Raw genomic sequence first — 15,944 nt, 5'->3', positions numbered from 1 at the left:
AAACTTTTCAGTGTTGTCTACTTTCTTGGAATTGTATTGGGCTCCCCCCCACCCCCCCAAAAAAACAAACAAAAAAAAAAAACGGCACCTTCAAAGCCAAATGGTTGACGACGTGCATTTCACAGCATCGCCTTCCCAGTGATTTTTGTGCATTATGTCATGTGTGCCGGAAGTCATGTTTTTCGCAATTAAGTGTTACCCAGCTAATATATTCAGTCAAAATTAGCTGTTGGTTGGGTGGATTCCCTTTGAGGATCTTTTTCAGGTTCGACTTAATAACAGAACCAAATGGCAAACCAAAATGGCCTACAACCTACACATTTCACAAAATAGGTTCCTATTTAGTTTTATGTCCCGTCATGATGAACCCAAGTATCGGATTTCGGATCAGTTGGACACACTTTGTCCATCTCTCTAGTAAAGTTGGTCCAATGAAATTTGATGAGTGATGCTTGAAATTATTGTATTACAGAAAAAAAAAAAAACCTTCCTGGGTCTTTTTTTTTTTTTTTTAATCCATCCTGATGCGGTAAACAGTGATGCCAAACATGCTCAACAACATTTAATTCCCTCTCAAGGAAAATGTGTATTTCCTCTGAAATGTCTTCAAGCAGATGGAAATGTGCGCGTACGGTGGTAGGGGATAAATTTAATCTAAGATTATCATGCTTTGATTGGACCCCAGATTAGGATTGCGGCGGGGCATTTTCAATAATTATTCTCTACTTGAATTAAATGTATCCTCTTAACACGGAAAAACATACGCTGGCTGGAACATCTGCACCATCGCAGCTTTTAATCTCAAAATATTTATTAAAGCGTTCAGGGGAGCTCGGCATGCGCAGATCGCGATGCACAATGTACATCGGGACTGCCAAAGGTCACAATCCATTCGCCGCTTCAAAGCCAAATTACCATTCGAGATCAGTTCTTTTTGAAAATAACAATGCTCAGCAACAATCTCAGAGCACTTTAATCAGAGATGCATTTATTTGTCCCAAATGTATTTTTCACGCTGATTTAAAAATATCTTTCCTTTTTTTTTTTTAGCATCTTTTATTTTGGTGAGTTTTGAGAAACAATTTGAAGGATGAATGGTCAGTACAGTTGCGGATGTGTTGAGGTAGAGAGTTCCAGAGGGTGGGGGCGGCGATAGAGAAGGCTCGGTCCCTCTAGGTTTTGTGCTTGGTCGTGGGGAGGGTGGCGAGGAAGGTTTGCGTTTGAGGAGTGGAGGGTGCGGGAAGGAGTGTATGGGTGGAGAAGGTCGGAGAGGTAGGAGGGGGGCTGATTGTGAAGTCAGAAGTAGGAGAAGTTTAAATTGAATGCGCTGGGGAGCCAGGGGAGGTTTTTAAGGACGGGGGTGATGTGACCATGGGAGCGGGTGTGGGCGAGAAGGCGGGTGGCGGCGTTCTGGATGTATTGTAGTTTATTGAGGACTGGAGGTTGGACCGTAGAGGATGCTATCGGGAGGTGATGAAGGCTCGGATGAGGATTTGGGAGGCAGTGAAAGAACGTGATGGGCGGAAGCGAGAGATGTTCTTGAGGTGGAAGAAAGCAGTTTTGGTGATTTGGGTGATGTGTTGGTCGAAAGAGAGATTATCATCAGAAAGGTTGCGACAGTGAGAGGAGGGGGACAGGGTGGAGTTTTCGATAGTCAGGTTAAAGTTGGAAGCTGTTTGGGTGTCTCCCATTGCATTTTGATGTTGTGGAAGCAAAACAAGAACGAAGGTTACTTCTTCAATGTTGCTTTTAATGGCAGTGTCAAACGGCCTTCTAATATTAGAAGATGTAAAATTCTGTTTGCGTTGCCGTTTATATGGAACAGCAATACGGTCTGCCTCTGAGATTCCGTAGCGGTTTCAAACATGTCCACTGCTTTGTGTCGACAGCTTATATGGCCCCACAGATGGGGCCGTTACGTTATGGCGTCGTCGGGACCATCGGGTTGATTTAACTAGCACTAGAGAAAGGCATCATTCTGTAGCGGGGCCGTCACAAGGACAATAGCTTGGAACTTATCTCCTGTCCCGCCTGCCCCACGTCAAACGTCTATTGTCTTAATTGTCTGTAAGACAATACCGGCTTGCGAGGCTTGTTTGAAAACCGTATTCATCCTCCTTCTATTTAGAGGTGCGCTCCTCTTCCTGTCGTGAATTACCCCCCCGCCCCCCACTTATAACCGACCTGCTTAGGCCGTCATTGTTCTTTTTTTTTTTTTTTTTAATCTCTGGCCATTTAAATAAATCTAAGGTGGTGATCCTACCTCCTAAGTAAGCCGCATGTAGAAAGCGTTACCTGCCTCCACAATGGGCTCACTTTATCTGACAAGTGTTGACAAAGACAGCAGGTCAAGCTTAATACGTCCTCCTCCATAGCAGATTCTATCAGCACTTCTCTCTTGTTCTTATCACCGCGGAATTGATACTGTATAATTCTATCGTTCATACCTTAATCACGCGCAAAAATAATGTTTTACAAGTCATTAAGAGAAGAACCCTGTCGTGGGACGGATTTGCGCTAAAGCCCTTGGTAGATGCAACTCATGTTTAATTCTTTTTTAAAAGAGATTCTATCTGGTGTGTCACTGGACAGAAAAAAACCCCCATCTCCATATGGTGAAGTGTGAAGTAGGACAGAGCGAGATTAGAGAATGTACTACTGTGTTATCTTATCGCAGCTTAATGTCTGCACAATCAATGCTCCTCCCCAACAAGTGGTTCATTAAAAGGCAATGTTTTAATTCCCGAGGATCGGCAGCTCAAAAGTGGGTTATGGATTCGGTGTTGTGCCATAACGAACGCAACGACGGCAAACTGTCAGATTGCTTTCAACTCTGTCTAAAAGCGCACACATGAGCGCACACAAGCTCTTAAATTAGCCAAACAGAAAGTGAAAAGGCCCTGGCGAGTGCACTCTGAAACCAAGTCACCACTTTGTCATAACTGGGAAAGAACATTGACATGGAAAAAGGGAGAGTGAAAGGGGCCTGGATACTACATCTGATAGTTGAAAATTACCAGGTGGGTTTCATCCCCCCTATTCTTCGACTGTGCCATTTATACAAACCAGCCACTCAGAAAGTGTAATCGAAGCTCCTGATATTAGCACCTCCAAATGTGGAAAATTGCGAGATCAACTTCATCCCACATTTCAACGTCTGTGCTTTTTTTCCAGAATAGCGACAGGAAAAAGTATTACAGTCTGTGTGAAAGGGGCTTCTGACACTACCCCCTTCCACCACCCAATCCGTGACAGTGCGCTTCATACAGAACAGCAATGTGGAAAGAGGTGACCAAACGCCGGCTTTGACCTGCAGTGTGACAACATCAGAAGGTTGACCTCTTGCCCTCATTCCGTGCATAGGGAATAGCGACACGGTACTGTAAAAAGGTGGAAAATCCTTTTTTTTTCCAGACAGAAAGGGACTTAAGCTTGACTGACTGCCAACTTCCATCCCCCAATAGCGTCACATGCGCTTTTTGCAACATCTCCTCACGAATCTACGTGAGCCTACAAACAGGTCAAAACCTTTGTCTCTTGTATCCGCGTTCGTTTCCACCTCAACATCCATAATTCATTGAGCTCCCGCTGTCGGCTATGTTCTCACGCCGCCGGCAACCGCCTAGAAGGGCCGCGGCGGCATAAAGCTGCTGACTGCCAATACGGTGTCATGCTTGGAATCGCAATGGCCGGGGCCCTGGGTTCCATCCATCACGCTTGGCCTGTCCGTGTATGCCTCAAATAATATTAAAAGCCGAGCCGTAAATTTCACTGTGTTGGTGGGGTAATGTCGTGTAATTACGTGTCAGAAACAGGAAGCGTGGCTGAGCATTCTGCTGTGAAGTGAGTGGACACAATGTATGGAGTGGACTCCAGAGGAGGAGGAGGAGGAGGAGGAGGTTGATTATAGGAGCAAGGGCCTTGTCTTTGGTGGTGGTGGGGAAACCGGGTGGGAATGCCTCCTCAGCATTCCCACAACAAGAATTGCAGACACACCCTTCTGTTGGAAAAGCCTTGAGGGTATCAACGAGTGCAAGCTGCAGGTTTTTATTATTATTATTAATTTGCCAGGTCAGGGCAACCTCGAAGTGTAGACCAAGAAAAAGATGAGGAAGAGTAGAAGAGGCCAAACATGTGCTGTTAAGTGCAAGCAGGCTGCGGCGTGACATGTTTGCAGTCTTGTCCTCTTCAGATGTTTGGCCTGCGCTGATCCACTTCAAACGCTCTGCTGATAGCCCCCCGTCTTTCTCCTTGACTCTTCATTCCTTGTTCACTGAGGCCGCGTCCACACAAACATGGTGATTTATTCAAAAATATATTCATTGTATTCGTGCTTTTTTGTTGTTGTTGTTGTTGATGTTTGAAGTGCTTTCAGTTAGAAGGGGTAACAAAAAAAAAATCACGAGTTTTTCAGGTGGCCTGAATCGATATTCTGATACTTGCCATGAATCCGGAAAACTGTCAGTTGGACTTATTCCGCCATTCCCTGTGATGTCGGTGCTGTTTATTCAGAACGGCGGCATGGGAAAAAGCTGTAAAAGTGTAGACTTTTACAGGCAGTGAAAAAGGGGCTTCTAATACTACACTGAAGCTGGAAAAAAAATTGCTAGGTTGACTTCATCCTCCTATTTAGAGAATTTGCCGATTATACAGAACAGGGGCACAAAATAACGGTTGTCTTTTATTGGTAGTGTAAAAGGAGCTTCCATGCTACCATCAAAGTTGGAAAAACGTCATTTGGGCCATTCTGAATCAGTACCATTGACAGAAAACTGCAAAACAGAATGCCATTTATACAGACCAGAGATATATAAAAGAGCTGGAAAATATCAAGTGGGAGGTAAAGATAGTGTGACAGGGGCTTATGATGACCACCAAAGCCGTAAAATTGGCAGTTCAATTTTATCCTCGCATTCCGTATCAGAGGATGTTATATGGAAAAGCCACATGGGAGAAAAAGCCGGTACATTTACAGGGAATGTAAAAGTCGATGTATGGTCAAGCTAAAAAAACAAAACCAAACAAACAAACAAACAAAAAAACCGCAGGGTTCACACGGGTCCTTAAAGTTAATAAAAATCGATTAAAAAAATTATGTTAGTTAGTTGTTAGTAGTAAATTATGTTCTTAATTGTCCTTAATTTTCAGGGAAAGCTTCCAAAATCAATAAAAATCCTTTAAAAAATTATTTTTATTTAAAAATACATTTAAGTTTTTATTTTCTAAATAAGATTTTTTTTCTTAGTGTACTTTATTTGAGAATGCATTCAAGTTTTTACAGGTAGGAAAATGAAAATTTGACATACAGTATGTCAAATAAAGGGTTAGCTGATTGACCCTAAAAATCAGCGTGCCATTCCTTTGGCAGCAATGATTTGAACACCAGCTCAGTGATATGTGGCTTTCTGTTCAGCCCGCATATTGCTGAGCGGGCATTAAATCCACCGTGAATCCCCTGCTGAATGGAGAAAAGGTCCTTTAAAAATGGCTAAATTAGTCCTCAAAAGTCCTTAAAAGGGGGCGGCCCGGTAGTCCAGTGGTTAGCACGTCGGCTTCACAGTGCAGAGGTACCAGGTTCAATTCCAGCTCCGGCCTCCCTGTGTGGAGTTTGCATGTTCTCCCCGGGCCTGCGTGGGTTTTCTCCGGGTGCTCCGGTTTCCTCCCACATTCCAAAAACATGCATGGCAGGCTGATTGGACGCTCTAAATTGTCCCTAGGTGTGAGTGTGGGCGTGAATGGTTGTTCGTCTCTGTGTGCCCTGCGATTGGCTGGCAACTGATTCAGGGTGTCCATCCAGAATAGCAACACAGGCAAAATTACCTTTTGAGGCAGTGTGACAGAGGCTTCCACTATGTTTTTAACTTTGAATCTGGAAAAATGAAGGTTTGACTTTGTCTCACGTTAACTGTTGCTATCGTCACAACAACAGTGACTCAGTAAAGAAATATGAAAGCGAGAAATGAAAAACCTGGACAACGTCAACTTTCACACACTGTAAGAAAGATGAAGGTACTCCCTCTGAAACTGGAAAGCCTGTCAAATGGATCGTCAGCCAGTGTGGGCTGCCATCACTTCCTTGCTGGATGTATTTAGCATGGCAGCGCTTGCGTGCTGGCCTGTGATGAGATTTGATCCACCATGCTGGATGATCCTCACCTGATATCCTGCATCGAGGCAGATGCTTAAGCAGGTTAACGTCTAAGTCCTAAGAGGCAAGAACACCCTGCTACATGTTACCCTCTCACAACGCAGTGAAACAGCGGCTAAGCTGGCATTAAAGTTGAGCAACACGGCCCCGTCAGAGTGACAGCATGCGAGGATCCCGTCATCTCAGCGACGGGCCTGACCAAAGAAAAAGATAAAATCATTGATGAATTCATGGAGGGTAAGCTGTAATTAAAGGACGATTTTGGCTTTCCTCGCGGAAACGCCGTGTGCAGAGTGGATGGCGGGCGAGGCTGGCAAAGAACAAGCGGTGATAATTGACGGGACATCTGCTGAGCTGCAGGTGTCTATTACTTCACCACTTCACCGGCATGACCTCATCAGATGACAGCCGGTTGTTTGTGGCAACAGAAGAGAAATATGTCAGCAAAAGCTGCCCCGTGCAAAAACAACAACACCAGTTATCAGTAACTTTACATACTCATTTCATTTTTTAAAAATTAAGTTGTGACACAAAAATGTATATTTACCGTTAATGTATGTCATTTTATCATGCCTGTATTATATTTTCATGTTTCTGACAAAGGTCCAAAGTTAATTTGACACAAAAACTACTGTCGGAATAAAATGAAGGAACAATATATATTCTTCATTATATTTTGGTTTTAATCACCATTTTTAAAAAGTGTTCAAGATAGTGTATTTTGATCTTCAAATACTGCACATGTCATTAATAATTGGGGGGATTATTAATAACAGCATGGGGCAGCACAGTGGTTGACTGGTTAGCATGCCGGCCGGCCTTCACAGTACAGAGGTGCAGGGTTTGTTTCCGGGTCTGGCCTTTCTGTGTGGAGTTTGCATTTTCTTCCTGTGCCTGCGTAGGTTTTCTCTGGGTATTCCGGTTTCCTCCCACATTCTACAAACATGCATGACAGATAAATGGAACACTCTAAATTGTCCCTTGGCGTGAGTGTGAGCGCGGATGGTTGCTCGTCTATATGCACCCTGCGATTGGCTGACAACCGGTTCAGGGTGTCCCCCACCTACTGCCTGAAGACGGCTGGGATAGGCTCCAGCATGCCGGCCACCCTCGTTAGGAGAATCGGGTTAGAAAATGGATGGATGGATGTATAGCATGAATTAGTAATTCATCCATCCATCTATCCATCCATTTTCCAATCCGTTTATCCTCACAAGGGTCGCGGGCATGGATGGATGGATGGATGGACTTTTCGTGCATCTGCTATGATAGTCCCGACCACACAATTTCATATCAATTGGTGAAAGTGGTTTCAGAGTGCTGAGGGTATTTTTTTTAGCGGTACCCTTCAAATACTTTCCACCTGGATACATGCGCTTGTAAAAAATCGGTGACTTTTAGTCCTCTCCAAAAAGGCTGTTCATTCGGCAACGTTCACCAGCCTGTGGGCACATTGTGAAATTTTAAGGGAAGTATCATTTGTTTCCAGTTTCCTCAGCACTCCTGGGCCTGCTCTGAGCTCTGACTTGCGTTGATTTATGGCCTTTCAAGACACAACCACATCTGAGAGAGGAATAATTAGAAGGCTCGAAAATGCTACAGTTTTGGGCCGTTGTAATGAAATTTGTAGGCCCCGTAGCTGTATTTTTCTAGGGTGGAGTCCAGGGGAATGAGGGGACAGATAAGGTGAGTACTTTACATCACAATTTTGTTCCCACTTTAGATGTATTTATTTATTTGTTTTTTAAAGCTCTCACTGTTGATGTGGTGAATCGGGTTGACTCAGATGTCCTGTTGACTGGTCGCGGATGATGTCGCTGATATTTTTCCAGTACAGTACTATATTTAAAAGAAATCACTGGTGGAGGGAAGGGTTGGTATAAGCCAGGGGTGTCAAACTCATTTTTTGTCGTGGGCCACATTTTAGTTACCGTTTCCCTTGGAGGGCCGTTATGACTGAAAACATATCAAAAAGTCAATAACGGTCAATTCAACTATTGTTTAAATGACTGTCATGTGTGTTTGGTAACAAGAAAATGCGTACAATGTCTCTCTTATTTATTAAATATGAGAATTTAGAATTTTGGTCGAGATTTTAGCAAGCATCATGGAAGTTGACATGTTTGATTTGCTTTTGCGGGCCACATAAAATGATGTGGCGGGCCAGATTTGGCCCCGGATTCTTGAGTTTGACACCTGTGGTATAAACGATATAATAATAATAATAATAATAATAATAATCTGGTTATTGATAATGGACAGCTCATACAAGGAATTTCTCAACCACACCGATTTACCAACGCTGCGAGAGGGAGTGTACACCCTGGAGTGGTCGCCAGCTAACTGCGGGGTACATAATCTATGGACAAAGAAGCATTCTGACTCACATTCACACATCTGTAGTCTTTCATAAAGCTAACATGCCATGTTTTTGAAATAAAATATCTTCCCCGTCTCCTGAAGGAGAGTCATTTACAGGATCATCTCAATCTGGCCAACTTGTCTTTATGGTGAGTAAATGTATCCCCGGTGTAAAGCATCAATTAGTGGGCAGCTGAGCGCCACAAAGCGGTGCGGGGCCAGGGCGAGCCTGGCTGCTGTCCTACTGCCGTGCGCAACACAATACACGAGGAGTTCCAAGGCCTAACTCGGGGTTCGGCTGGCTTCCAGAGTGGAGGTGGAGGTGGCAGCATGGAGCGGGGGAAGTGCTGCAGGGCCTCCCCACCCCCCACATCCCCCCACAGCTGCTTGGGTTCTCCGTTCTATTTTGTCAAAGTACTTATCGCAAGTGAAATGACTATGTCAGATAAGCCAGCAAGGAAAAACAACAAAAAGAAAAGTGGCCATTACGGCCACCAAACAACTATAATCTTGTGGATGCCATCAGAATCAAAGCTTTTTCTATTTGCCGTGGATATTGTTATTGTGTTGCACCGACACATTTTGATCATCAACATCACCAATAGTACTTCAAAGTTTGCGTTTTGTTCCTGGGCCGTTCAACATTCACACAAGAGCACGGATGTCCAAACATTTTGGGAAAACTTTGTCAAACATACGAAAAACAATGCAGTATACTGTTGGTTTAGTTGTCGTATTATTATTTTCATGGATATTTATAATTTACATATCGTTGTCATCAGGCTGGAATCTCATATGTCAAAATATGCTAAATTTTATGTTAAACAAATTTATACTATTTGTCAGTCAATACGTGAGAAAACCAGGTCAATGTCAAGATTTTTATGAAATAAACAATTGTTTTTTAACTTGTAAAAAAATGATGAAACAAATAACATTCGACTTTTGATGAATTCTCCATCTTTTTTAATACAAACGTGCATTCTTTTTAATATCAGGCATTAAAACAAATGAAACAGTGCAAAATTGTGGATTATCTTGTAAGGATCAGCATGTTTCAAAATACATTTTTACATAGAAATCCAAATAGAATTTTAAAATTCTCTTTTTTTTTGGTCAATGGGTGTGAAATTTAACTTGTGTGGCATCCCTAACATCCAACATTTATTCTACATTTATGAAACAACAAAGCATTATAATTTATAACAAAAATATTTTTTTGAAATGTATATGTATATCAGGAAAATTCAACTTTAAAAAAATCATAATATTAATTTAAAAAGTGTGCTTTTTATTTCCCTCCTATCCTTTTAAAATATTTTTCCGGCATTACAAAAAAATGCAAATTAAAAAAAACATTTTACAAAGTTATCTTATAACATTTTCTTTTTAAGTGTCTTGTAACCTTCTACTGTGGGGTGTTATTATTTTTAATTTTGTAATATGTGGTGAGCCAATTAATAAAAATGTGCATTTGGCCCCTAGTTCTATAGATTGTCAATTCAGGTTCGGGTTCAGTATGAAGAGCACAATTGGCCACCAACTCGACGCTTGATGCCAATAGTGTTAACGAGGCACGCAGTCAAGGCAGGTGAGCTCAGGACAGGAAGGGTGGAGTCAGGCATTAGACATCCACAGGAGATCAAGTTAAACATCACAGATGTGCTCTTCCTTGAACCCTTCCAACGTCAAGCTGCAGACATGTCCCAACATGGACCGAAGTTGGCTTTATGTAAATTTTAATAACAAAAGACTTTGAAAAAAAAAAAAGTGTAACATCCCCAAAATGTCTTTTCCAACTCACTCCTACTCCTAAACACATGCCAAAGCAACAGGCGGCCCCGTGACCTTTAAACATCATGACATGTCAAACCACAAACACAAACAACACCAAGAGAACAACTTATATTTGCTGACAGTCGGTAAGGCCACATATTTTATTAGAGACGAGACTGAGGTCAGCAAAGTGGAGACTGTAGAGCGAAAGTAAGGCACCAGCAGGGTAAACAAACATTAACTTGTGTGTTTAGTTTAAAGTGTGACCCCACACATTTTGAAAAAAGAAATTCAAACAATTATCTTGAACACTACTAATTCTGGCCTGATGAATTTGAACAATGACGCTAATATAGTCAAGAGGAGATTGAGAGCAGCAAGTCAATGGAGCGTCGCGACATAGTGGAGACTTGGTGGTACAGGATGTAAGGGTAAGCTAACGATAGCACGTGTGTTTGTTTTTGTCACCCCCAAGCTTGGGCTCTTCTCAAATATCGCAATTGTTAAATTCCGTTTGGGAGTTGACTGAAGGCAGCAAGAAAACCGTCTCGTAGCTGAGTGGAGCACAACATGTTAACAGCTTGCCATTGTTTTGATGTCTCACATGAGTCATTTTAGCACCAAAGCGGCAAACCTGACGTGAACACGAGCAAGTGTACTACTCCGCACAACAGCGCAACACTTGATTGGACATGTGTGGAGACCCCCCGCAGCCCGAGCCAAACCTTTTCCCCTTATTATTCCCCCCCCCCCCCTACATGCGGTCGGCCTTTCCGCCGCTCACTTTCTAATCAGGCCAGGGGAGGGTTAAGAGGACTGAAGAATCTTACTAGGATGTAATCCCGTCCAAGTGGCACTGGTGCTTTCTTCTCTCTTGTTAAGGGCTCCTTTGTGAGGCTCCACAGCTCGGAGGCCCGGAAGGGAGGAAAGGATGTGCAGTGGATGTGGCATTCGGGGCCTGGGGAGAGGTGAGGGTGAGGGTGAAAGTGGCGAGATGAGGGAGAATTTACACTGACAAATGCATGATGTCATTGAATGAACAGCAGCCTGGCAGTATAATTCAATCAACTGGATTCAAATGACATTCAAAGTAAACTGTGGTAGCCGACTTTAACGGGGCATGTGAGTGAATATGTATGAAGATAAAATATACATTACTTGTTTCCATTACCTAGTGTATATTTAAGCGATTTGGTGCTCCATAATGTAACTCGGTTCCCATGGTTCCAGAAACAAGATGTGAGGGCGGCCATTTTTGCCAAAACCAGACAACTCCGATGAGAGAGTCAGTGACTTTGATCATTTTACTTTAATAGCCCCCCCCCCCAAAAAAACATATGATATTATTATTGCCGTTCTGAATTAGATTTCTGCTTTAATCAATTTACATGATATGTCTTTACTCTATTTTACTGTGCTATGAACTATAATGTATTATTTTCTCATTTTGAATCGGATAATGGATGGATAACTGCTCAATGATTTTATTTGAACGTAGAATTTAGAACCTGATACCACATTTTGTAAAACTGGCATCAAAATGTACTGTAAAATTGTTATCGCGAATACATGGTGCAGAATCTTTCTGTGGCATTTTTTTGAAGTGGTAAAAGAATGGTACAATATTTACAAACAGAGAACATGTCACGTTGACACTTATTAACACATACTTATCCAACTTTTGCCACTTGATAAGTAAAAAGACAGAAATTATTCGTACACTAGCCACAATTTTGAATAAAAATGCATTTCTTTTTGTTGAATGAGCCTAATTGAAAGTACAAGAGGTTGGGTAACAGATTTAGAATCATTTAAAAACGTCTGAAAATATTCATTAAAAATTATTAACATCTATGATAAAATCACTTAGAGTCTTATTCCACTTTATGGCACCACGACTAGCTATAATGACCCATAAATAAATAAATCACTTCAACTTAAAACTTAAAACTTGTGTCTGAATAATTCGGGGCGTTGCTGTATATTGTAAATGTACACACACTGTAGCGGTTTGGCTGAGAGGAACTCACATGTATCCAAAAAGAGCGTAACGCAACACTGTCTTATCATGTGGAACATGTTCACAAACCTCGTGATGAATGGGAATGGATCCAATTAAAATAAACACACTTGGTGCCCCAAATCCAGATACATGTTTTCCCTTTGCACATCTGTCCCTCCTCTAAAAAAAATGAACGACTTATGTATCCATATTGATACATGTGCAGGCGTGTGTATATCTTCTTTATTGGAGCCTGTTTGTATGACAGCGGTGCCACTGGACCATCTGTGCACACTGTGCACAACAGTGTCGGCTCCCCTTGAAGGGGAGCTGGCTGCTTAGACAGTGACGGAATGGGGGGGGGGCAAAGGGTTGGGGGCTCGGCAGGAATGCGGGCCCTGTGTATTGTTTGTCAAAATAAACCGTGTGGACAAAGATATTTGAGTGGAATTTATATTAAACAGCTGCAACAGCAGGCTTCTGTGTGTGTGTGTGTGTGTGTTTTACTGGCTGATCCAAGAGGACCACACCACGAGTTTCAATCTGATCATGCTCAAAAGCTCTGCATAATAAGAACTCATTTACAGCACCTTGTGTGGACTGGTGTGGAAATCAATTTTTTTTCTTGATTATTTTAAGCAGTTCCAAGGTGCCTTAATAACATGTCTCCTCTTTGCCCTGTTTTGAGGGGGCGGTCCTGTCTCATTGCGGCTTTCGTGACAAATGTCAGTTGTCAGGGCAAGGGGGGTGAGATAAGGCTAGCCGCTAGCCGCCAGCGGCTACTTTTTGCTGAAGCGGCAGCTCAGAGTACACATAGAAAAAAAAGCAAGCAGAGACAGTACAAGTGGATTATTGTTTTCAGAAGGGGGGGGGGGAAGTCCCGTCTCATGCAAATGAGCCACTGCTCATCGCGCCCCTAGATGCAAACGCTAGTTTGTGCTTGTAACACTGCAGCTCTTATTCTCTTTTGGCCTGGACAGTATTTCCGTGTTGTCCGGCTGCCGCTTGAAAATGGCGGCTCCTCACATAGCCTATTTGCCAAGTCATCAATGGAAATATCAGAACAACTTTACTACCTTTTGGGGAAACGAGCTCACCAAAAGCTTATGTTTAATGTCACACACGCCGTCCAGAAAGCACAATTCTTATATCAAAGCAATTAAAAGTTCTTGTAATATGATTGACTCCTTCCAAATTCTTGATGATCGAATTGACTTTAAAATTGAGCTGCAAAGTGGTGATGTTTTGTTTTCACCAAATGCCAACACTTTTGGGTTGTGGACATAATTGAACATGACGTAATATGTTGTGTTGTCCCTGCTGGCATCTCGAAAGTGGTTCCACAGCATTCGTGCGGGTCTACCAGGTTCTGAAATCGCTTTGCCCTCTAGAGGCCATCAGTCTCCCTAATTGCAAAAAATGGACATTACAATCCACTATTCTTGTATTTTGCACATTATGCTGTAAATGACTGCAGTCATCAAACTCAGACTATCGAGGCATTTTTAAAATAATGCTGCACAAGGAGGCCTATGTAGACCGAATAGATGCATCATTTACACTGTCCACCGACTTCTTCTTCAGATAACGCCTTCACTCTTCTAAAGACAAGCAATGATCCTCAACCCTGTCAAAGGCGGTGTCTCACTTTTAATAAAGCGTGTGCCGACCTCGCACGAAGGGATGCTTAGAAGCAGCAAAGCTCCCGTTCATCTGCTCGAAACCTAAACGACATTCAACCGCCAAAGACTTTGGCACGCAGCACATCAAGACGAAGTAACACCTCATTTTGACCCGAGTCAATGTCAATTCAAGACACTCCATCGTGCCTCTGAAAGAAGTTTGACTTGGGAGTGGAGAAGCTTCAAGACCAAAACTATTTTAGAAACAGGCTACGACTACCGCAATGGTGAAGAAGAAAAAACAAAAATAAGAATGTCGTTTTACTAAACAAAGCATGGGTTAACTTAAAGGTGGCACAGCTCCTGTTCACAGGTCAACACTAACTGCCCAAGAATGAAACTGCGTTCATTCCCAAAGGTTTTCAGCAGTTGCTTCATGACAACAAAGCAGTGACTCTTTGCAAACCTCATCGTGTAGTCCCTCTCGCAAAGGTTTGACGTGGAAAGGGAGACAGCTCGAAACCAGGAACACTTCAGAGACAGGCCAAGACTCATACGCTTACTTTTGTTTCACCGCACCATTTCTTTTTTTCAGTACATGAAGGTACAACACCAATCTGCCCAAAAGATTGATTATTTTCATTAAAATTCGGCACTTGGTTTATTAAAACGATGTAAACAGTTCATTGCCCATTCGATGACCGATGGAGTTTAAAAAAAGGTTTTCATTATCAATCACTTCATATTAAAACGGGCCGAATCGTCACAGAACGGACGTTCGATGATCCATCCAGTGATTCCCATGTCGTCGTTCACAGATTGTCTTTCTTACTCAAGGACACTTTGAGATTACACTTAATCGTTATGTGACGGGCTAATCTAATCCGCAGCCCACCCCGCCACTAGCATATGAAAGGATCCGCTCACACACTACATGTGGTTCCCATGCAAACATGGTCTGCGATAACAACTCCGTGTGTGTGTGTGTGTGTGTGTGTGTCACGCTTTGCAAAAAGACGGGGCTTTACAGAAAGGGACTGGATCCCATTTCCCAGGCCGGAGCCGGACCCCGAGGGCACAGTGTGGAAACTGAACTAATTGCAGGATATTGGTCCTCGCTTGATTAGAGGACAACTTGGAATGCTTGGTCTGTGATGTAAGCAGACCAAGGTGAGACTAACGACGGATACTTTTTTTTTTTCATTCATGCCCGCGGAGAAGTCTCTACGAAGGGCCTGCGGCGCTAAGACAGGCCTGGGAGCTTCCTGTATGTCCACAGAGGATGTTGCTAAGCGCCTGTGGGCTTTGAAATCGCTTGTATTAACGGCATGAATCATTGCCGTTGTGCACTTGTGCGAGTAGTACGGTACAGGTTACAATAGACTTGATTTTGACGGTTGACATTGCATCCTTGGTCATGTTTTTGGTCATTGCAACATCTCATGGTGCACCGGCACCAAAGAGAAGAGAATAAGACTCGAGCGGTCCTGCAATGGGGAAATTCCTTTTTTGATTTGATCTTTTTGACAGTAGAAGCGGACAAAAATAAGAACACCAATTAATCAATGTACATTTATCCAAAACAGACAATAAGAGTGAGAAATGTAGCAGGACTGCATATGTGGAAATAATACTAAGCAGCAATTTCATGTGCACGCGCACACACACACACACGCACACACACACAAAAGTATAAATGTGTTTACATCCAGGTTAAAAACTACGCTCTTTTCCCATAGCTGTGATTAAGGGGTTTCAAAGTATTTTTTAAATCATGTTTTGGAAAATTTTGTTCTTGCACTGTTTGCTCCTTTAGTCATTTTGGTAAACAATTGCTTTGCTTTGCTTTAAAATGTCTGTAACTGCTTTTAAATGTTGTACATTTAATGACAGTATTTGCAGCAGATTGCATTCCGATGGGCATGAAATGCACAATAAATCAGTGATTTTTTTTTTTTTTTAAACCAACCCTGGGTACTGCTTAGGTACCAATAAATGTCTAAACAATGTAAAAAAAAATTTAAATTTTATTAAG

Source organism: Hippocampus guttulatus, chromosome 3, assembly GCF_054856545.1.
Source record: "Hippocampus guttulatus isolate MCC_2025c chromosome 3, RoL_Hgut_1.0, whole genome shotgun sequence".
In the NCBI taxonomy this organism is placed as follows: Eukaryota; Metazoa; Chordata; class Actinopteri; order Syngnathiformes; family Syngnathidae; genus Hippocampus; species Hippocampus guttulatus.
The sequence above is the reverse complement of the archived record's forward strand: the minus strand, read 5'-3'. Positions refer to the sequence as shown.